Source organism: Chaetodon auriga, chromosome 5, assembly GCF_051107435.1.
Source record: "Chaetodon auriga isolate fChaAug3 chromosome 5, fChaAug3.hap1, whole genome shotgun sequence".
Taxonomy (NCBI): Eukaryota; Metazoa; Chordata; class Actinopteri; order Chaetodontiformes; family Chaetodontidae; genus Chaetodon; species Chaetodon auriga.
Genome location: NC_135078.1, coordinates 12,098,761 through 12,122,162, shown reverse-complemented (window position 1 = coordinate 12,122,162; position 23,402 = coordinate 12,098,761). Strand labels below are relative to the sequence as shown.

General features: G+C 41.0%; 1 protein-coding gene across 4 annotated transcripts in view; it reads right to left on the bottom strand.

Moving 5' to 3' along the window:
- taok3a (TAO kinase 3a) overlaps window positions 1-23,402 on the bottom strand; it is a 64,600-nt gene that overhangs the window by 35,901 nt on the left and 5,297 nt on the right. For all 4 annotated transcript variants that reach the window (XM_076730069.1, XM_076730070.1, XM_076730071.1 and 1 more), the window contains exon 2: window positions 2,574-2,703. The gene's annotated coding sequence lies outside the window, so the exon portion shown is untranslated. The remainder of the gene's footprint in view (window positions 1-2,573; window positions 2,704-23,402) is intronic.

Genomic DNA, 23,402 nt, shown 5'->3' with positions numbered 1-23,402 from the left:
AAAAGAGTTAATGTGTTCTGTTCTAGGTAAAATTTGCTTTTTTTTTTCTCTTTATACCTCTGTTCACTTTTCTATATTTCTTTAAAAAAAGAAAAACTTCAATGTGGAAAAAATTTCGATTTTCTTAACATTCATGCTTTACTCAGCTTCCTGGGCTTGCCTGTAAACATTTATATCTAAACTCCTAGAGTGCAAGTGAGGTGCATGCTTCTAAGTTTGTGTGCGTGTGTGTGTGTGTGTGCAGAGTGTGCACGGAAATATATTTGCGCTGTTACGTCAGTGAGAGCAGAGAGAGTGTCCATATGTGTGTGTCGGTTTATGTGTGTGTATGTGCGTGTATCGCCAGGGGGTTTAGCGGCTTACTGGCCCCCCTACCGGCTTTAGGCATGGACAGGAATTAGGCAGACTGTGTGAATTCTTACTGGGATTAAAATCACCAGCTCTAATCAGAAACAGGAAAAAAGAACTGGTAAACCTGCCAAATTGTGCATTGAGACATACTGTGAGGGTAGTGTGTGTATAAGAGGGAAAGAATGAGAATTACATAATGATTCAGTTCTCTTAACTCCTGTCATAACATTATAGAGAGGCTTAGAACTTTGAAGTTGTGTGTGTTTGTGTGTAAAGCTGCACATGTATGTATGAGTGAGGAAAGACGCCTGGATTATGCACACAACTGATAGAAAAACTGAAAATCACTGCACTTCAGTAATCCTGTCTAATAAAAACTTAAAGACTGCGAGCAGATAGAGCCTCACATCTCACCAGTGGTCCCTGGAGAGTACTGTAAGAGTGTGTCGCATGTGCATGCATGTGTAGGCCTCCTGCATGACATTAAATGGGTCACCCTCATTGTGAATGGTATAGAGGCCTATTTAAAAGCACAATGTCTGGTTGTACGTTGATGATAAGCCAATCTAAAGGGCAAAATGTGATAGGGTTGTTTCTATCAATGGAAAATCTGAAGTCGCTTTAAACTACCATGAGCCTTCTTGTGGACAGGACTGTGGAACTGGACAGGCCTGGCCAGTCGTCAGTCCGTGGCTGCTCTGTTCCCTCAAGTTCACCAGTCTGCAAGCGAGTTCAGACATTTGAAATCTGCCCTGAATCTTGTCCTGAGGGTCATTCTGTAACCCAAATTGTTTCCCTTTACCACACCCATCCCCACAAGCTCTTTTGCCACTCATGGTGACTCAAAAGCAAGATTTGCCCACAGTGCAGGAAATACACTGACACACACACACGCTTGACTTCCCACCAAATCCAATTTTCGATGTTGGCTCTATGTGTGATGATGACAAGTTGACAGAAGTATTTACATTAATGCACAAAAGACAAACCACAGGCAAACAGGGTCCAAAATGAGCACCTGCCGCTTGCCAAATGCTAGTAAAAATCTACATTGGCCATTAAAATAAATGAAGTCAGCTGCCATTGGCAGGTTGCTGAAATTGGCCTATTCACTGCAAACTCTTATCACTAAAAACAAAGAAGTTGATTGTTTTGCATCTTCTCTGCACACTGGTGGTCACATGCAACAAATGACTGTCAATAACTGTAGATCTGAGTAGATCTATCTCAAAGGAAAAATAAAGAGGACAGTGGATGTATGTTTTAAAGGCAATTTACCAAGAAGTGATGCTTCATACTTAAGATGGTGAGGAGAGATAAGCTTCTTTATCACAGCAACCCCAATAAATTAAGCATTGTTCGCCTCAGCTCATTTTTCATTTTTATTAACACTGTATGTTATGTAGATTATGACCAGTTGACAAATATTCTGGCAGTTTTTTTTTTTACCAACCATTGGCAGGTTGGCCAAAAAGTTAATTTTGGAGTCAGCAGACAAACCACAGGCAATCACTGCAGCTTAAAGATACCTGAGCAAGACATTTTCTGAAAAGGTAAAGGAAAACATTTTAAAAACAAAATACACTGTCAACCATAAAACTGATCTTGGCTACCAGGTATACCGGTTTACAGTATCCAAAAAATTACAACAACAATTCAACAGTTTTCCTGCATGCTACCAACAAGTAATCTCATATGGCTAAGTTGCAGCCTTCCCCCAACACATGGATGCACATGTGTATAAGCACACACAGAGAAGCTGAGAAAGGTGTAGGCCAGAGAAACTTTACCTCCTTTCAGACACTGCTTTAATTCAATGTGACAGAGGGTTGGTTAGCTGTTATGTACATGAGAGAGCTGGCAGGGCAGCGAGCTTTCGTTACGAGGCAAACAAGACCCAGTTTACAGTACAGTCGGCTGATGCCTGCACTGGCTGTCCAACAGCAGCATGAAGGGGATTTTAACACGTGTGCACACACACACAAATACCTTAGCGGGAGTATGTCTGTTAGATGCTTGCAACAATCTGCTTACCAGATATAAAATCAACAGTATCAGTAGCTTTGTAAACTTATTTGCATGCTGAAAGTTTCAATAAAATTAAAAAGACATTGGTTTAAAAAAAACAAAAACACATGAGAACAAGTATCAAGGAACAGATGTGATTATGCATGATGAGACAGCCTAATACAGAAAGCCAGAGTTAAATGTGTGTAACCTACCCCTGGAGGAAATGTGTAAAGGGGGTGTCAGACTAGCTTCTGTGTCTCTCTCGCTCCTTTTCTCCCTCCTTAGTTTAAGTCCAGAGCTGATGTCTTGCCAACTTTCCTCATAACTGGAATGATACTGTACCTGGGGTAAGAGAGAAGAGGAAACAAAAGAAGGGTTAGATGGATGGATTAAAATGAATAGAGCACTTTTATGTGAAATATATTAAAAAGTTGTGCATACGATAATGTGACTAGATGAAATGAGTGGATTCATTTATTAGGCGATCAAAAGAATAGTAATCAGCAATTTTCATAATAAATGAACAATTCAATTCATATTTTTAAGGAAAATTGTCAAGAAGTTGTTTATTCCTACTTCTCAGATGTGGAGATACTGATTGGTTTTCTCAGTCTGGTATTAAACACCTGTGAGCTTTGCACAAAACAATCAATTTGAAATCTTGTGAAAAATGTAATTAGCATGATTCAAGAGTTTATATTCCAACAATTATTAGATTGAGAAAATAACTGATCTATTATGAAAATCATCATTAGTTGCAGGCCTTAATGTAATTATTATACGTCACTCTAGATTTTCAAGTATGTCTTTTTGAAGATCATCAGATGATGATCTGATGCACTTTAAGGCTGAGTGCAAGTTCTGCTACCCATTTTGTCTGTCTGTCTCTTATATTTGCCTTTTTTACTGAGCTATTACCAAATACAAGACCATGACTGACAAGACTAGCAGCCTCTACAAGCATCTGCACTGTAATTTATATATTTCATATCACGTGCCACAGATTTTATTGGAAATTTGCAGGATTGCTTTACAACACAAACTTTGTAGCTCGTAACACACAAGAAGAGCAAGAGGAAGGCAATGTTCCTCCAGTACATATAGAGTTTTCAAATTTCTTCACAATAGCAGACGGTGGAATGACTCAACAGCCAGAGAAAATCTCTTTAATGACTGTCAGTTATTATCCTCTCAACAACTCAAGGATCCACAGAAATGATCCCTCCACTTATCAGCTTCAGGAAAGACGACAATATTACTGCCACAACAGAAAGATCAGAGGAAATGTATCACCAGTATAACGGCTGTTAGTTATCTCAGTCAGGTGGTAATAATAATACACTTCACATGGTGCCAATGTCTTGCAACCCTGATTCCAAAAAAGTTTGGAAGCTGCAAAAAACATAAATGAAACATAATGTGATCATTTGCTAATCCTTCTCGTCACACATTCAACTGAAAACAGTACAAGGACAATACAGTGAATGGTTTCCCTCATCAGCTTCATTGATTTTTGTAAATATATGTTTATTCGCAATTTGATGTCAGCAACATGTTTCATATAAGTTGCAAAAGGAGCAACAAAAGACTGAGAAAGTTGTGGAATTGTTGGGAACAGGTGATAGTATCATGACTGGGTATGAAATCCTCAAAAGGCTCAATCATTCACAAGCAAGGATGGAAAGAGGTTCACCACTTTGTCAAACCCAAAACCATTGTTGCTGAACACAGTTGCATCTACAAATGCAGATGAAGACCCCACCATTCAAAGTGGAAACCATATATCAACAACATCCAGAAATGTCCCGAGCTCATCTGAGACACAATGGCTCTTCAGAAACCTACGGCTGACATGAGACACTACGTCCATCGTTTTACACAGTCCTGAACTGTTGACCATAGTCATATATCAAGCAAGAATGTGAAAGAATTTCACTTTCAATGGCACACTGCAACAGTTCGTGTCTTCAGTTCCCAAACACTTACTGATTTAAAAGAAAAGGTGATGTAACACAGCGGTAAACATGGCCCTGTTCCAACTCTTTTGGATTATGCTGCAGGCATTAAACTCAGAGTGAGTACATATTTTCAAAAAACAAGAAAGTTTTATCAGTTTGAGCATTAAATATATTGTCTTTGTACTGTACTTAATTGAATATAGGGTGAAAGGGATTTGCAAATTCCTGCATTCCTTTTTTATTTACATTTTACAGTGTTCCAACTATTTTTGGATCTTGGTTATATAATGCTGCAAATATTCCCAATATTTATATATGTCCACACCTGGTTGTTAATATTCAGTGTCACAGAGAGTCCAATGTCTATCCCAGAATGCAGTGGAGAATGGGTAGACCTTGTCTCAAACTAGATGTCTTGGAATTTCATACAAGGCTATACAAGTGCCTCCTATTTGCAGCTGAACACATCCTTTTTCTTCCTCTTACAAATACATGAGTTCAAGGACACTGCAGACAGTGCTGTGGACAAACACAAGCTTACACACACATACACACACACACACACACACACACACACACACACACACACACACAAGCACAAATTCAATATTTTGCTTTCTCCCACACAGTGTCACACACTGTATGCCCAAACAAACACGTCAAATCTGAGCGAGTTGTTCTGGCAGCAGAGCGCCGCCAGCTATTGGGCTGTGTTTCGTTTTGACAAGCAGGTGGTGCAGCATCCACAGCATTACCAGTGAACACAACCTGACCCTGAACATGCACATCCGTCATTTACAAGACCAGCACACAATAAAACCAACTGTTGTCCACAAGCAGCCTAACAACCAGGAAGTACGGTTAGATCCATTATTCGGTACGTAAATGACCTCCTGACCTTTGCTTTGAGACACTTAATTCCTGTGTGGAAAGGCTCCCTTCTTCTTCTCCTCTACCTCTCCCATTTTATCAATTTTTCACCATGCCCTCTTGTCTTATTGGTTTCAGCCCCCCCCCCACCCCTTCTGATCATGCCACGCAGCAGATTGGAGGCTCAGAGGAACTGCATTCAATAATAATAGAAGGAGAGAGGATGGAGGGAGAGAAGAGGGATGAAAACGCATTGTGCCCCTTGTGAGTGTCCCTGAATGATTCATAACACAAACTGACGGTGGCATGTGCCTCTGGGGAAGTTGTGGCTGCACTTCTCCTCTGCCTCGCTCACTCGGCCATGCTTGGCATTTGTGACCAATCAACAAGAGAAAGATTAACAGCAGACAGAGAGAAAGGGTGAGAGAAAGTGTAAGGGTTGGAGTGTGTCTTTTACTCAAGTCCATCTTCAAGATTCGATTTGAATATATACTTCAGACAGCAGCTAAAGATTATTTTCTTTCTCAATTAATCTGCCAATTATTTTCTCAACTAGTCAATTAATTGTTGTCAGAAAATAGTGAAAGAGGCAGAGCCCAAGGTGACTTGTTTTATCAGACTAAGAGTCCTAAAACCAAAAGAAACAGCAGCAAATCTTCACACTGGAGAAGCCACAGGATGATCAGTGATTTAATCAATTCTTTCATTCATTGACTTCATCGACTGTCTTATCAATTAATTGAATATGCAGAATAAAACAACTAAATCTGAGTGCAATGTCATCAAAGAAAATTCTTTTACTCAGAATACTGGAAACAGACCTGCACACATTCAGGCCAGGGATATATCCAACACTACTTGATTTGGAGAAGTAACGATATTATCCACTTATGTTTATATACATACATTTTATGTTAAGTACAGTTTAAAGGAAAAATCATGCTTTTTGTAGTAGCTAAACAACAGTGTTGCTAAGAGACACATCCAGGCTAATTATTGCAAAGGTTTTAGATTTAGCTTAATAAAGAAGAATGATAATGTTGGATTATCTGGTTTACAGCATATGCACGTTCACTGTGAATGGGACAAGAACAGAAAGACAGGCAGTCAATATTAAATGTGTGTGTTTTGTTAACAACAGAGGTCAGAGGGCCTGCGAGTAAGAGAAAGACACTGGTACAGAGGATGTGATCATGTCATAAACAGTAACAACATGAAAACAGATGAGAAAGAAAAACAGGAAGAGATAGGAGAAGAGAGAGAATCTGAAAAAGAGCAAAGCGAGTTAAAGCCAACGATGATCCACTTCCTGATTTTCAGGCTTTGCTTATTTTTAAAGATTAATATTAAGATGCTTTTCACAGACAGCTTGGTTGGTCTAAATTAATTGGACAGTGCCCACCACACGCTTTCCAAACTACAACCATTAGTGGAAATGAGAGAGACAGAAAACATGGATAGTTACAGAAAAATAAAGTGTTTGTGCTGTTCAGCCATCCTTGAGAGAGTTCAGACCTACAGAGTGAGGGCACTTTTGTGAAGCCACATCATTGTAGCGAATCCTTACTTCATCTAAGGCCTGTGGGGTTAAGGTCAGGCAATGCAAGCTCTAACAAATACAGTAAGAAAACCATCACATCATCCCTGGTACTGTAGTTCCAAAGGCTTTCTGATAAAGTTTACTGGTGCATTGGCTAATGATAAAAATCTTGATATCCAACTCCTACTTTCTGTTCCTCCTGTTACATGACACACACGCGATATGAATCATAAATCCTGAGTCACAAGCCGTCATTTTCCGAGGCAGAACTTGGCCAAGCGAACTGTTTTGACAACCTTGTATTGCATTTCTGTTCTTGGGCAAAACAATCCAATAGAACAGCTTTCAGAGGGACTGGCCAAACAATTCATCGAGCTGGATGTGATACTGGGTATCAAACAAGGACCATGGCCAAGTTCATGCCTCTGTCTGTGTGAGTTTCTCAAATGCACACTTCCAAGACTTCATGAAATGTTGTCCAACAAACTAGTTACTGCAGGTATCCATGATGACATCACTTCCTGGATAACCACCTGGGGAATTCTGCGTAAAGTGAATGATTTCCTTTGCCAGCAGACATCAAAAGTATCGCTAAATCTTTACTGCTCATGAATCGCAATTAATGCACACACTTAAAGCAAAAAAATATAATAATAGAATCATTTATCTGTCTCTATTATAGCTTTGAGCCCTGATTTGCCTGAATTTAATAAATGACAATGAGACTCAATGTTCACAAATTCAAGACTTGAGGACTCCCAGAGTGCCTGATGATGACTGGGGTGGGACATTTGATGAGTCATGCTGGCGGTAGGTGTGCTTTAAATCACACGTACCTTAGTGAAATACTGCTTTAAATAAAGCTGAGACAACCAAATATGAGGCGATTTCTACAATACGCAGAATTCTCCCCGGATGAAAATAAACTAATCCACTGAGATAGAAAGAAACTAAACATTATGTCCTGATTATCCTGCCAGGGCGGCATGGTGTGGATTTTTATAGCACTGACTCATTTTCACAGAGTGAAGAATACACACACACACACACTCTCTAAAGGAGGATTTGGAGACTTCAGGGCAGCTCTCATCTCAGGAGCTTAGTGACACTATTGAGACATGCATGCATACAAACACACACACATACACATGTACACACAGACACACACAGGCACACACACACCTTCTCAGACTTGCTTTAAGGCTAATGCCAACATAAATGTGGGTGTTGGTGGATTGAGGGACAAATACGAGACAAATAAGTGGCCTATCCACCAACTTAAAACCCTGGGCCAGCTCTAAATCTGTAGTTTATTTGAAGTGATTTCCTCTTGTTGCCTTAAAGTAAAAACATCCCAAAAGCCCACAGTGGCTACACCACAAGATTTGTGTCTGTTTAAAAGTTTAACTTGGCACCAACGACCCTTTAAAGACCTCTATATTTCCATCTTGCTCCGGCACACTGGGGGAGAAGTACTCACCTGAGATGAGCTTGTGAGCCTGACTTTTACAACAGGAGACAAAAAAAGCAAAGCAGTGTCTTTGGGTGAGGCTTTTGAGCAACGAGGTTATCCTTAAAAAACCCACTAGAACATCAAACCAGTCAACAGCAGAAGTGTGAGACTATACTGTACGGCTACGACATGCCTAGTTTGGTAAGTACTATTCACTTTCTTTCCAAGAGTTAGATGACAAGATTGATACCACTCTCATTTCTATACACTAATTATGTAGGCAAAGCCAGGAGATGGCCTGGTTAGCTTAGCTCAGTGTAAGACTGGAAACAGGGGCAAACGGGGGCATACAGGAGCAAACAGGTAGCCTGGCTTGATCTAAAGGTGAAAACATCTGCACTTCTACAGCACACTACTTAACTTGTTGCATCTTGTTTGTTAATTTCTTCCAAAAAAACCCCAAAAAAAACTGACATCTAAAAACAACAACACTTTGTGGTTTTACAGGGATTTATGTGCTGGAATGTCTCTTGGCTGGGCGCAATAACTTCCTGGAGTTATGTTTTCTTCCAGTCTTTAAAACACATTTTGAAAATGTTATGCAAATGCGACTATAAGACACACATTAAACTGTTAAGAGTGCACGGTGCAACAACCCTACTCTCTATATACATGTCATTAAAAATAGACTAGCACTCGATGGTAACAAGCCAAATCATTCACACTTCAAGACTAAGCAGAGGAGTGCAGCTCCTTTTGTTGCCCTGAAGCTTTAGGTCAATATCAGTCTTAATCTCCATATTGATGTAGAAAAGCCATTTGCAATGATGAAGACTTACAGGGTATTATATAGCGTAGAGTAGCTCGCGCGCAATCACCACACATGAAAGCTTTCACACGTGAGAATAACTTTCACACTTTTTTCTTCACACATGTCCATATATAGGATTCATGTGTAAAGTGGCAGCTGGGCAATATCAAGCTAGCCTAGGGCATTTGTGAGGTGTTTGGGAGTAGCCAGGGGCTGTCGGAGAAAGATAATCTCTCCTGATTATGGCTCCTTGGACTGTGGCCCTGTCACTACACTTCAAATTCCATTACACCTTTTTATTATGGTTTTATCAGTCACAGATACACACACCAAGATACACGCATAGGAGGAATCCTCCATTTAGGTTAGATTTGTCTACAGTTATTTGTTTGAGAGAATCAATTAACATTACAGTGGCAGAAACTTACTCATAGGACATTCTGTGTCACTTAAGCAAAAATGGCAAAAAATAATGTGATTATTGTCTGTTTGTTGTTTTTCTACGACTAGTAGTTCTCTCAAAAGGACTGTGATGGAAAACCTGCATTTATCTCAATGAACAGAGTATCACCACTGTTGAAAAATAAAAATCTCAGAGATAATTTAACACAAGGCATATGTTAGGCAAGCTCACACACATACGCACAGCACTGGTCGCACACACTCTGGCACACAAAGACCACCCCTCATTCACTGTGAAAGCATTTTAGAGCAATCCCATGAATCTAGAGGGGTCGGTGTGTGTGTCCCTCCCTCCGGAGTGAAGCCTGGAGTTTTCTCTATTAAAGCCATTCATCCTTTCTGGCAACTATCAGCGCTAGCGCCTTTTCAGCTGAGCTTTTTTTTTTCCAACCTGGTCAATAGTGTGCATGGTGTACTGTCTTCCTTTTCCAAACCCCAGTCTTTCACACACATACACACACACACACACACAAAATCAATCTCTGCGCTGTCTTTTCCAAACCCCTCCCCCTTAAATAAATACAAACACGCACACAGACTCTGAATGAAACAAGCGAACACACTAGTGCAGTGTCACGGAGCACCGTCACCACGCTGTTAAATTATTCAACAGTCCCTCACAGGCAATTTTGCACATCAGAGAAAGTGAGGGAGGAGGAGCAGGGGGTTGCTCACCTCGAGTGGGGATTGAATGTTATATGGATCAACAGGTTACACACACACACACAGGATAGAACAGGATAGACAGCTGAAGAGCAAGAGAGCAGCACCTTTTGCTATAGAAGCTGCAATTTAACCAAAGCGGGTAATCAGATGCCGTTTCACTTTCAAAGTGAGAAGGCTACATATCCTTTTACTTGACATACCCTGTAATCTACTATAACCATCAACTTAGCAGTGATTGTTATTGCTCTTACATTTTTTATGTAAGGGCCTTGGGAGACAGTATCACAGGGGGTATTAATTGTAGGGAAAACAGAGTAAAAAGGCTGGGGTGCACCTGATTAACCACCTGGACAAAGCGCGATAAACACGGGGGTAAATTGACTGTGCCTTGATCTCAATCTCAATCTCACGCGCACACACGCACGCACCACATAATGTGTAAATATTGTGTATATGTAAATCCAGTACTGATGTATAAAAAAGTAAGTAACACTTAGTTCTGCATTATGACAGCTTCCCGGTGCACCATGTGTCTTTCGTGACATGCCTGCAGTATAACACATGTCCAAATGTGGGAGTTAGATGTTTATGTAATTTCTTTTCTCTCGGGCAATAATTTTGGGCTAACTCTATTTTTGAAAACCCTTGTAGGCTCGGCACAGTACCAGTTCATTATTTTAAAAGCACGACTCCACCAGCGCCACCTCTTCTAAGCTGACTCACTGAACAAAACGCCAACATGCACGTGTGGTGGATTTAATGCAAATGATTTCCAAAACCCATTCAATTAATCTGAAGCGATTTGCAGAGACTGTGCATGTGCACCTTAGCAGCAATGACTTAGTCACTGCCCCCTGGAGAATTTGAAATATGTAAATAAAAAAAATAAAAACACAAAATAACACCTGAATCACCTCAGGGCTCACACTACCACCGTGTCTACACAGGAGCAATAGTGTGAGCAGCACGTTAGCAGAGTAGCAGCAACTTCAACTCCGTCTCTGTCCACACAGGATGCATTCAGGGAAAATACTGAGTGTAGGTCACCCGCATTTTGGAAGAGCTCACAGCCCAATAAACAATCACTGTGGTTATGCAAGCAAAACAAAGGAAAATAGATAGCTGGACTGATTAATGCTCTGTCAGGTGAGTGTGACGGACAACTGAAAAATGTGGCTGAAACCCCTCCTGTGTAGACACGTCATAACCTAGATTTTCTCTCTCCAATTTTGACAAAGTCTATCCTACACTAGCTTGGCTAATAGGGCATAACAAATGAAGAACAGGTTGAAACTTGTGAATCCCCATTTACAGAATAGGAAGGAATACAGATGAAAACGTGTAGAATAGCTGACTCCTTTACATTAAAATCATCTTTGTTTCAAGGAAATAGTCCCAATGTAAACTATGGACAGCGAGGTTTAATCCAAGGGGTTCCCCAAAAAATTAGTATCTGCACAAGATAACAACACACAGGAAAGATAGTAATGACGCAACAGCTGTAGTGCATTAAACAGGGGCAATGCCCTTTGTGGGAATTGTCCAAAGCCATTTTGGTAAAAGATAAACAGTGTGTTATTGTTCCACTGATAGTGTCATAATGAGGAAGAAACCAACAAGGCCAAAGTGGGAGGTGTTAAATGAAGTATAATCTTTGCCTCCATAGGAATGGACAGTTTTCAACCTTGCCCATCCTTGCAGCCTTTGCTAAATTGCTGAGAGAGATGTAGATTTCTCCCATTTGATCAAAATGAAATTCTAGCAGGAAGTGTGGACACTTTAGCCCTTGGAAGAGGTGACTCTAATGTACTATTTAGATTTGTTCTTAAAAGTTCAGTGTATAGGATTCAGTGTCATCTAGCAGTGAGGTTATGTTTTTTTTTTCAACATAAATATATTGTAAAAGATTTACACCTACACATTACAAAACAAACAAATAAAATGTCCTGTACAGTGTTGTTGATTTATGCACTCGCTTCAGCTTGACCTACATCTCATTTTCAATTAATGAACGTGACATTGAGTGTTCAGAGATTCCAATCGGTGTTGGTGTCCACACGTACTGGAAGACCTCAATGTCCCACAACAATTTTTCAAGTCAAGTTTTTAGTATTGACAGAGAACACGGTAGCCGGCACCCATGAACGCGCTACAAGTTCAGGTGTTTGCGCACTGTCAATCTATGTCCACTAAAAGTGTTTGTTTTTGTCAGTAACAAGCTCAGATTGTTATAATAAGGGTCAACATTATATAAAAAATCCCTCCAGAGATACCTTTTTGTTATAGAGTAAGATCCATATTGTTTAACAAGAAACAGCTGTTATACCAGTCTAGCCAAAACCACCAGACTCCATTCACAAAAACAGTAATTTTAGCATTGTAAAACACATTTCATTCAAAAGGTGACAAAAGCAAAGTAAAACTCAACAACACTTTCTTGGCTCGTTTATTCAGTGTCTGTTCTCCTCTATTCTATTCAACAACCATCACCAAATAATCTCTTAATTCACCAAATCGAGAGAGGAGCGAGAGGGCAGACATCAGAGAAGCAGCGGGAGAAACATCTACATAGATATAAATGTGTTGGACTTAAATAGATTTTCCCTGTTTAAACAGCAATTACTCGACAACGAAGCAGAAACTGGTTTTGTGACTCCTCTCTGTCATATAGTGTTTTTAATGCAGCCGCTGTATTAGTGTTGCTTTTTTCCTTTTTTTTTCCACATATTCATTTTCACAATCAAATGTACAGTTTTTTGTTTTTTTTTTACAATTCGAATATAAATTTGAATTTGGAATATTTGTTGACAGCCCTATTATACACTAATGAAAACATACTCACAAATATTAGATTTCATTTCTGCCATATGCTATTAATAGATCCACCTAAATCTTACACAGTGGACCTTTAAATGTCAGTCTAATGCTTTTCTTTGCCAAGGTAAAGCACTTTGAATTGCCTCTGTGTTTGAAATGTGCTATAAATAAGCTGTCTGGCCTAAATTGAGGAGAGGAAATACTACTGTCCCAGCTGAACACACACTCAGCTTCTTGATCCTTAGCTTACTTACATTACATTCAACATCCCCTGTTACAGTTCATTATCATTTTCTTTGTGCAAATGTAATTCTTGTTATCGTCAAGAAGTCAGTGATCAAAAATCTGAGTGGAGACACATTCCTCCTCAAGCACAACCACATTATTTTCAAAGTGTTTTGTCCTACTTTCACCTGCTCAGGTGGTGGTCCTGCTGACTAATGAGCCCTTATTGGGGGTTTATGGCAGGACTGGGTCACTGGAGACCAGTCAATCAGAGGGTTAAAAGGGTGTAATCTTTGAAACACACCAGCCAAATTTGATCCACAATGCTGACCCAGGGTCACTGTTGACATCAGCTCATCTTTATCACACATGCTTCCAATTGTAAACTGAACACAGTCTCCATGCTCACAATGTGACAAATGATTTAGTATGTACAGTACATATCATAGTGTTGAAAGTATCAGAGACTTTTCAACTATGTGATAATGATAATGACTGTACTTGGAGCATTTGTTGATTCAGATTTTAAAGCAGAGGAAGGTAAAGTTTAGTAGCTACACTAGCATGCCCACACTGTCTCAGCTGCTCAATGCACACAACCAAACCATTTTTAATGCTAAGCAGAAGCTAAAGATACAATTTTTCTTAGTAATTAAAATGGCTAAGTGGTCATTTGAACTTTTACATAAATGGCTGATTCCACTTGTAGAGAGTAGGATGTAAAAAATAATTTAACCTGTAGCATCCTTGATACTAAATATATTTGTTTTTGGCCAGTTAAGAATACTCACCAACTAAAGACATGTGTAAAGTGCTTAGGCAGTAAGAAAAATCACGCACTGCAACAAGGGCAAAAATTTAACTCCAGGCCTTGCAGTTTTAAAAAGATAAGAATACTACAGGGAAAATAAAAATAAAAAACAATCTAAAAATAAAACACTACATAATTATTCAACTTTTCAGACTATTTTCCCACTGGGACATTTCCCCTGCTCTTGCATGCTTCCACCATAGCAGCATAATCAAAAATAGCACATTCACATAAACAAAGCAAATTATTCTCTCAGCTGGAGTATGATTTGAGGGGAATTCGATCTAAATAAAAGGTGTTTACAAGGATTTACATTTGTGACTGTTAGGTTTACAGAAAATATGACAAATCTTGGAAACGTGACCGTTTCCACACCGGTTGTCTGTCTTCCAGTGTGGGAGAATTTTTCACCAAGAAGGATGATATGACTAATATAGAGAGGATTGGATACAGAGGCTGATAGATAGATAGCACTGTAGTGGCCTTTCTGTCCATTAACAATTCTAGCAAACCTAACAGAACAAGAGTGACGCAAAGTTTCCACTTCACATGACTCCACTGCCACAATCTCTATGGGAATTCAATTTAAAATATTTTCTTTGGAGCAGTTTTGGGTTCAAATATTGCCTTTTCAGTGGGAAAAGTGATGGCAGTCTTTACTCACACCAGCTGCCTGTGCTTTATCACCTTTAAAGCTAGCTAGTTTCAGTCTCTGTTGCTAGTTTAGAGTTCATTATTCCCACAGAAAAACGGGAAAAATCGCATGGAGACTAACCTTTAGCTTGTACGAAGAGAACGGTTAGGTTAGAAAATGGGTAATGTAACACTGAGCAAAATCTCCAGGTCTTATTTAAGATGTCCTACAATGATGAGGTGGAAGACCAACACCGTGGTGCACTGGAATAAGCAGCTTCCCCTGCAGGCAAAATAAAATACTATCCTTGTTGTTGATTCACAAGGAAAGGGAGGAGAGGACAGACGACAATTAAGGGTAAATGTCAATTAGGTTGGTCACTGAGGTCTCGGCATTTGGTGACAAGTCTCTATTGACCCTGGGTTACGCACAGGACTGCTGCCGGTGCTAAACTGGTGTGAATGCCAAAGACGGGCCATTCGATAAGCGCTGGTGTTTTCATCAATGTGTCTAACACTCACTGCCACTGGCCACATCTAGCCAGGCTCAGCTGGGACTCTGGTGCCGAGATGGGCCATATCGACTGGGCAATAACCCTGGGCCTGTTTATGACACTATCAATTCCCAGTTGTATTGATTTTCATTGTGGCTGCAAAAATACTCTTCAGTTGCACACCAAACATATGATAGCTGTGGAATCACACATGCACTCACAGAGAATTACTAAAAAAAAAAAAAAAACATGCAAGTGCACTAAGGCATATATGCACATAAAGAGTGAAGACCTACATGTTGTGCGACTATAAACAAATATTCAGGTTAGTTACACACATGCATGAGCTCATAAAGATAGACAGCATAGCAGCAAGAGCAATCAGTCTAGAGCTGTTTGCATCAAGGCCACATGACAGCCAATATAGATTAACTATGATTTGCTCCAACTGTGTCACAACTGAGGTTTTAGCCCTCACATCAACTATTCTGTCTCTTCAAAGGCTCGAGAATTCCCTGCATGTGTGTCTTAGAGGAGACTCGTGCTGAGTGAGTCCTAGCTGTGTCCCTGACACCACAGTAACAAGTGCCTGTGGTCAAATGCCTTCACCGGCTAGTGACTCATCCTGCTGCTGTAGCCCCATTCTGCTTTCCCACAAGGCCATGCAAAATGCATGAGAGTTCCAGAAAGAAAAATCTGAAAACACATACAGGCCTTGCACATGTTCACGGCCGCACACATACATGGAGAACGTGTGTAATCATTACATGAAGTGCTATAGTCATTTAATCAGTAGTGTGCACGGACATACACAGACAAAGGGACTTCTACTCGTGGAAGTACACACCAGCTGATCTAGTTTCAGCTCCAACTATGTGTGTGCATGTGTGTGTGCACAAGCGTGCATGTTTGTACATGTACATAAGGAGAGCTGAGCATAGAGTGAAGTGCTACTCTAAAGCCCAACAGGATTTTCCAATCAAGAGCAACAGAAAGACAGGAAGATTAATAAAGGCCTATTGCATGCGCTCTACTTAAAGCAGTGCAAAAGAGAAATTATTACAGTGAGTGGGACGTGCAGCTGCCACTTGCTTGAGTTTTTACAGAATGAAATATTAAAGAGACTGAAATTAACAGACATGTTGAGCTGCCATCAGCTGGAGTATGAGTGGTGGTGTTCAACCTATTACTGTCCATGCATGTGTCCACCTTTCCAAGACAGGCTGAGCGAATCAGATTTCTTCCCTCATTCTGTCATCTGGTGCAAGAGACTGAGAACAAAGATTTAGACCCCTTGCCTGAGGAAGTATCTAAATCTTTTCGACAGCCTTCTTTCCTTAATCTGCCAACCAAGGTTTGCCAAATGCAGAGCAATACTGACTGCCCCCCAGACAAAGCCAAAGCAATGAACATAAGTCTAATTGAAATCTCCAAGCTCAGTGAATGGATTCCATGTAAGACGCCTATGCTGGGTGGATGAGAGGCCCTCTCCGACTTTCTTGAAGGCCTTGTTCTTGGAGGGAAAACAATGATGTCATACAGTCATTTGCTGGAGCCTCGCGGGATGGCGGGGGATGTTGTGATTCACGGTTATACATTTATGGCTAGGACTCCCAGAGCTGTCAGCTTCACAATAGACTTGATAAAAATGCCTTGCAACCACTAGTGTATCACAGGGAGCCAATTTCTAAAGGAGCCTGTGGCTTTTATTTGACCGCATAGATAAGACAAAAAAATGGGATATGGGCGTGGGCTTTTGTGTGTCAAAGTCAGCAAGTGATTCCAGAGAAACACGGCAAACTTCGCCCTGCTCACAGAATGCTAACATGACACATTGTTCTCATTTGATCGGTATGGTAGAAGGGCTATTGGTGTGTCAAAGTCAACGCGGAAATGACTTCATCATCATACCACTTGAGAACTGTCTGCAAGGTGGTGGGTAATGTAACTCATGTCGGTATTACACCTCAGTGGATGAGACTCAGCAGGAGAAGCCTTTGCATGCTACCCCACAACCTTTCATCCCTGCTCTACCTTTAAAAAATAAAAATAAAAAAAAAGAGAGAATGATCTGTCAAAATGAAAGAGAAAGATGTGCAGGGAGGAAATCAAGTAGAGGAAACCCCAAAAAGGAAACATGCATCTAGGCCACTGAGTCATTTCCCTTGTGTTTTGCCTCTTCCTCTTCTTCTTTTTCAAATATACACTGACAGCATAAATTATGTACATCATCACTAGGGTTTACACTGAGTGGGAAAGGGCCCATGGGTTTTAGGACTTAGGATTTCAGCTTTTTATCCCCTGTAAAGTCTGCCCGCAATTAGTTTGGGAATTAATTCAGGCTCAGAACTTAGCCTTCCTCTTCCTCTTTTAGATCTGTATTGATTCATCCAAGCCTCTTTTACACTCACAAAAAGAGGGGGAGTAAAAAATAAAATATCTGCCCTGTGGAGGACAGATTTTACCCACACACATAATTTAAAAATGTAAAACCAACATTACAGTTCTGTGGTTTAATACAAATGACTAAAGCATGTTTGCTAATGCCATGCTTAGAGTAGGTGTGTGTGTGTGTGTGTGTGTGTGTGTGTGTGCGTGCGTGCACGCGTGCAAGAGATACAGCTGTTGATGTTGAGGCCATTTACATGAAAAGAATCAATGTTCATCAATATACAAACTGTAGCTAAAGCACTGGGTGTTTTAAACTATAGGCACTTAAGTATTGATGGGTTTTGCTGATGATCTGTTAATGAAACTATCCAATTAAAATAGACCTGACTACAGGCAACACCTTGGCTGAAAATGGTTGTCACATGTTCTGAGACCACAAAATGGTGTAGCGAAATTGCTTGTTTTGTATTTTGCAGTGTCTGACCAACAATTCAAAACCTAAAGATGCACAGTTTTTTTATCTTGCAACAAGACAAAAAGCATATCCTCTCAATTAAGAAGCTGGAGCCAGATGCTCTGATATTTTAGCTTGAAAGATGTCTATTATCATTGTTGAGGGAACTCAGTTCACCTTTACTGGCTGCGGGGTTTGGTTTGTCAATCTAACATACACGATGAAAAGCAGATATTATATGAATTAGCCAGGTGTTATATTTAAAAGACAGTGTCAGTCCAACAACTAGACCTCTTGCACCCTGTGGCCTGTTCCTCTTTATTTGTTCTGCAGTTATCCCTTCATCTAAAAGAATCAGAATCAGAATCAGAATCAGGGTCAGAAATACTTTTAGTTTCCCCTCGGGGATCAATAAAGTATTTCTGATTCTGATCTCTAACATTAACTGTTGGTTCAGGCTTTCTGTTCCTGGTGGGATCTATTAATTTTTGCAACACCTCACACCCTGTCTCTTTGGGAAAGGGGATTGGAAAACAGTGACTAGTTCCTTCCAGTAATTTTTCACTATCACTAAATTCTCCACCTAAGATGTGCAGTCTGATCTCACCAGTACAAACAGATCACATATCATGACCCTTACAGTCCACTAAAACACTGCAGTCCTCTGTGTGTTGTCAATCAATAATTCAACAGATAAATCTTTATACTGCAAACATTTGTTGAAAAAAAGGAAGGGCAACAAATTAATTACATGACCTCTATATTTATATAACTCAGCCCAATAAATCAGAGTATGAGAGAGCGTGTGTGTATGTTTAGGAAAGAATGAGATGTGCAGGTGGATAGACAAAAGCTCTTAGACTAGATGGATGTCAGGGAGTGTCAGGTGTGGTAGTCCTCCTTGCTGTGTATTATGGTCCTCAATCATGTTTATTATCTTGACTTATAACAGTCATGTGTGGGGATGAATCTGTATTCAGAGCCAGCTACTTTAATTTTCCTTGAATGGTGGACTTTCTGATACCACTGCACAACTGAAATCTCTTAATTAATAGCGTCCATGTAGACTTAGATATAATCAGCTGGTTAAAAGCTAATCAATGGATGACTGCTTCATTATCCAGCGTGTTACAGTGCTCACAAAGTGTATCAGCAATAACATTGAGCCTGTGATTATTGTTGAGAACAGTAACTTGAACCTTGACATCTAATCCAATGGTAATATTGGCCTGCTTCCTGCTCCTTCACTGTGAATTGGTTAAGAATGTACAATAGGCTTTCCCATCTGACATGGCCCCTATTTCACACCAGGAAACAATAGCTGGACACAGGTCATGAGGTTGCTGTCCATGAAAAGCCAGGAAGGGCGTGTGATTGCATCGGCTTCTTTGATACCCTCAAGGCCTGATAATTTAACCATTTCCTTGTTAGTCTGCTGGGACTATATCATCCCTGCAATTATCCCAGGCTTTGTGGCCTCCTGGCTTTGCAGAGCTGCACATCTGGTTCATATGTGTTTGAGTATGACGAGAGCTTGTGTGTGTGTGTGTGTGTGTGTGTGCGCGCACACGCGCATGACAGAGAGAGGAAACGAAACCAAGAATGAGTGAGGGAAGAAGCCGGGCAGGCTGTTGACTGCCAGAGTTTCCTCTAAGTCACTGTTTAATTGGACAATTGTTCAGTTCAACCTCGGGCTCTCTGAGTTCACAAAGGCATACAAAGCTATTCTAGCATGGGCTATTGAGCAAGAAAGGGGTGGCAGACGGACTTGCTTTGGCTCTCATCGCCTTCTTTTTCCGACTCCTATGTTCCCTCATGCAATATGACACACCATTCACATCTAGTCTGGTGAATCAGGGGTTAGCGAAAAGCTCGGGTGGAGAGATAAAGGCAGCGACTATGGGAGAAGGCTGAAAACAGTGTTGTCCAATTGTTCAACAGAAATAGCTTAACTTCCATAATTCATTAGTCTTGATGTTTTCTTTAACTTGATGTTGTCTTTGTGAAAATTATTTGAGGGGGGTCCTGTGATAAATGTATTCCGCCAGGCTGAGCCACAGACTTAACAAAAAAATAAAAAAATAAAGTTACAATCAGCCTGAATCGCTGCTGGTTGGCGAGACTGCAACACAATCTCCCCCAGATTCATCAGAGGCAAATCTCCACTTGACCCAATGGAGGCTGTCCAGTCACAGCATTAGGGCTACACAGAGCTTCAGCAGAGGCCTAGTTTCTCTTGGAAATGGCAGGGGGGTGGGGGTAGTTGGCACACACTCTGGTAGCCCAATAGATGAGGAGTTATCAAGCATTTACGTCAGGTTCTGTGGCAGCCAGACCCACAAGGTTCATGGTGATCTCCATCCTGGCGACATCATCCTTAAAAACATGATTTGGTAATGCTATGGATTCAAAGCTTATCAACAGCCATTAAATAAAACCACCAACATTGGCCACAGTGCCCAATGCTGAGCTGTTATGAAAGTGCTCAACTAACACACGAATGAAATGTGCCCTGCAATGACGCTTACGAAAATGAAAGACAGGTTCAGAAACATGTTCTAAAAGGAGCCGAGTAGAAGATATGATGTAGAACTGTGAGACACAAAAGCGCTTTGGGCACGCAAAGGAAGCTCCCAAAATAGAGCAGTGTGGTGCAGTGTATTACCTCACCCCCATTCACATCAGCAAATGTGTCCATCACAATCGTGCATCCTAAGCCTTGCTGACATGCCCCACTCTACAAAGCTAGTAGTGCATACTGGAGTTTTCCCAGCCGGTTGCATGCAGGAGAGAGTCAGCAGAACGGATGCAAACTGTAGGCCTATGACATGACACTTTCAATTTTTTAAAGACCCCCATTACAGTGAACCATGTAGTTCTAAAAATACTCCTGCCTAAGCCCTTTCCTTCATTCTGCCGAGCTAAATTAAGCCCTAGGCCCAGGAGGGGTGGTGGTGGGCAGAGATAAGACAAGTCAGCCATCACCAATGGTGATGTCTCTCTGGGTGGTGATGATGATGGCTGCAGCCATAATTCCCCAGCACTTCAACTTGGCCTAGTCATGGAAGAGCACAGACAGGCTTGTAGATTTCACTGGAGAGCTGGAGACAGATGTAGCTGGACATAATGGGGGTTGAAAAGAGTGGGGGGTGGAGGGGCAAACTTATGGCCACAGCTGCAACCTCGCCAGAGGATTGGAGGCGCGCTTCTAATGAAGGGCTGTAATCAAGTCGCTCATGCTAACCTCCCACACCCATTGAGGCTGACTTGCCAAAATGCCTCTCTTATGACAGAGGGTTCAGTATGCCTGAGGAAGAAAACAATGAGGAGAAGAACAGTCCATGTAATACACCAGAAAGAATGACGTATTTAACAACCAATCTGTTCTGCATTTTGGTATGTAATGTATTGCTTTTGCGTGTGGTAAACAAGTTAAGCCAGATGTCACGCAAGCGAAGAGCCTATGAAAGGCGTGAAAAAAAAAAAAAAGATTAGACCTGCCAGGTGAATAAAAGGCTGGCACGTGTCTCCAGACACTACCCTAAATTTAAAATGACACAATAAATGTCTTTTAAGGTACGCAATATTTTCATAGTGAAAACTTCAGTGGGTGACAGCTGGATCCTACCGGTCACTGAAGATCTACACCGAATGACTGGACAAAGACAGTTTTCAGCAGTGTGAAGTGGCAAGTGAACGGCAGAAGTGGCACACTCACTGGGGAGACATTTGTTGATGAGACATCTGTTAGGCCATGACTTCCTCCCCTCCGAGACAGCTTTCAGTAGACCGAGGCCATGACTCAGGTCTGCACCAGCTGCTGGGCCATGAGTAGATCCATTTCACATTTTTCCCTGTGACTCCTATCATGGTCAGTCGTGCAATTACACAGTTTCCATCAAATCCAGAAGTAAATGCAGATCAAAGAGTTTCTGTTTGTGACTTGGTCTTTTGGGCCTTCATGGACTTGAACCTCCAGATGAGTTATAAAAAAAGACAGTTGTTTGTCATTTTACAAACACACACATCTTATCAAATTGAGAAGACAAGTGGTTGAGTCTGTCTTGGATACTAACACTGCCTTGATGGCCACCAGAAGAAGGCTTAGGGATGCACCTGCTGTGAACATGGGCATGTGTATGCAGTCTTCATGATGATGTAATTAAATAAAGTGCTACTGTAGATTAATCCTGTTACCAAATATCTGTACTGGGTCTCTCTCTTGCTGGCTTCGTAAGACCATGATCTTGCAGCAGTGAGGAGTTTTTCTGTCTTTTGAAATCACCATTAAAAGCTGTACCGGTTAACACATCTGCTAGTAGAGAAGTGGTGGGGGTAGGGAGGGCATAATTCTCCTTGTCATCTGAGACAGCATTCCAATATTAGACATGCTAAACCAGATCACTGCAGAACATTAAGCCTGACAGCAGCGCTTTAATATTTGATGCGCTCTGCTACCGTGGCATAAACCACCAAACTGCTGCAGCACTGGCTAAACTGACAATTCTCTAATATATTTTTCAAAAGTCAGCCTTCCAACACATGGAAGTGGAGAAAAGTTCATCGCTCCGAGCAGAGAGTTGTAAGAGACGCTGAGATGGATTACTCAGCAAGCAGGAGAAATGTATGTTTTTCACTGGTGCTTTCAACAGGTTGCCCTAGATGCAAAACAAAACCTGCCAAGACTTTCTCCACCGCCATCAAGGGTTTCAGCATTTGGAAAATATCATAATGACTGTCTCACAGGCATGTAGAGCTGACCTAGTACACAGCCAGTAAACTCATTACAGGGTTGGTGGCAAGCCATAAGGCATATGGGCCTACCAGTGCGCCTGTCATGGTTCTTCGACAGCAGCGCAGGTAAACTTGTTAACTTTGACATCTACATGAACCCAGAAGAGAGGAGAGGAGGGGGTCACAGACTCTGGTAAGACACCACTTACTAGGTCACAGTAGGACAGAGGGGGCTGTCCAAAGCTCTGTTTTCAGTGTTAATTAAAATAGGCCCAGGTTCTGTAAGGCCAAAAGCCTTGCTGTATGCCTTCTGGTTGTTCTTAAATTAGACAAGTCAAAATTCAACGGAGACTAAAAGAGATTCCATTAGGCACTGCAGCACATCAGAAGAGCTGTGAAGCAGAAGCTAAAATCGGCACATACATAGAGGTCACACCAACAAATGTGACTAGTATAGACCGTTTACAGGGAGGCACTGATTTTGTGTTGTACAGATGAACTGCTATAGCATTTAATATATAAAAATGACAAATTCTCTCTTCATGATCAGAGATTAGGCTCAGAACAGAACAAGACCAAGTGCATACTAAGACTCAGTGTCTTTCCAAAACACTCTGCAGTATACTGAATACTTGCCACCATGTGGGTTTGAATCTGGTTGCTAATTGTGAGGATGTCCTTCCCACTGTTCTATACAATGCAGCTTTGCTTTCTTGCTATGC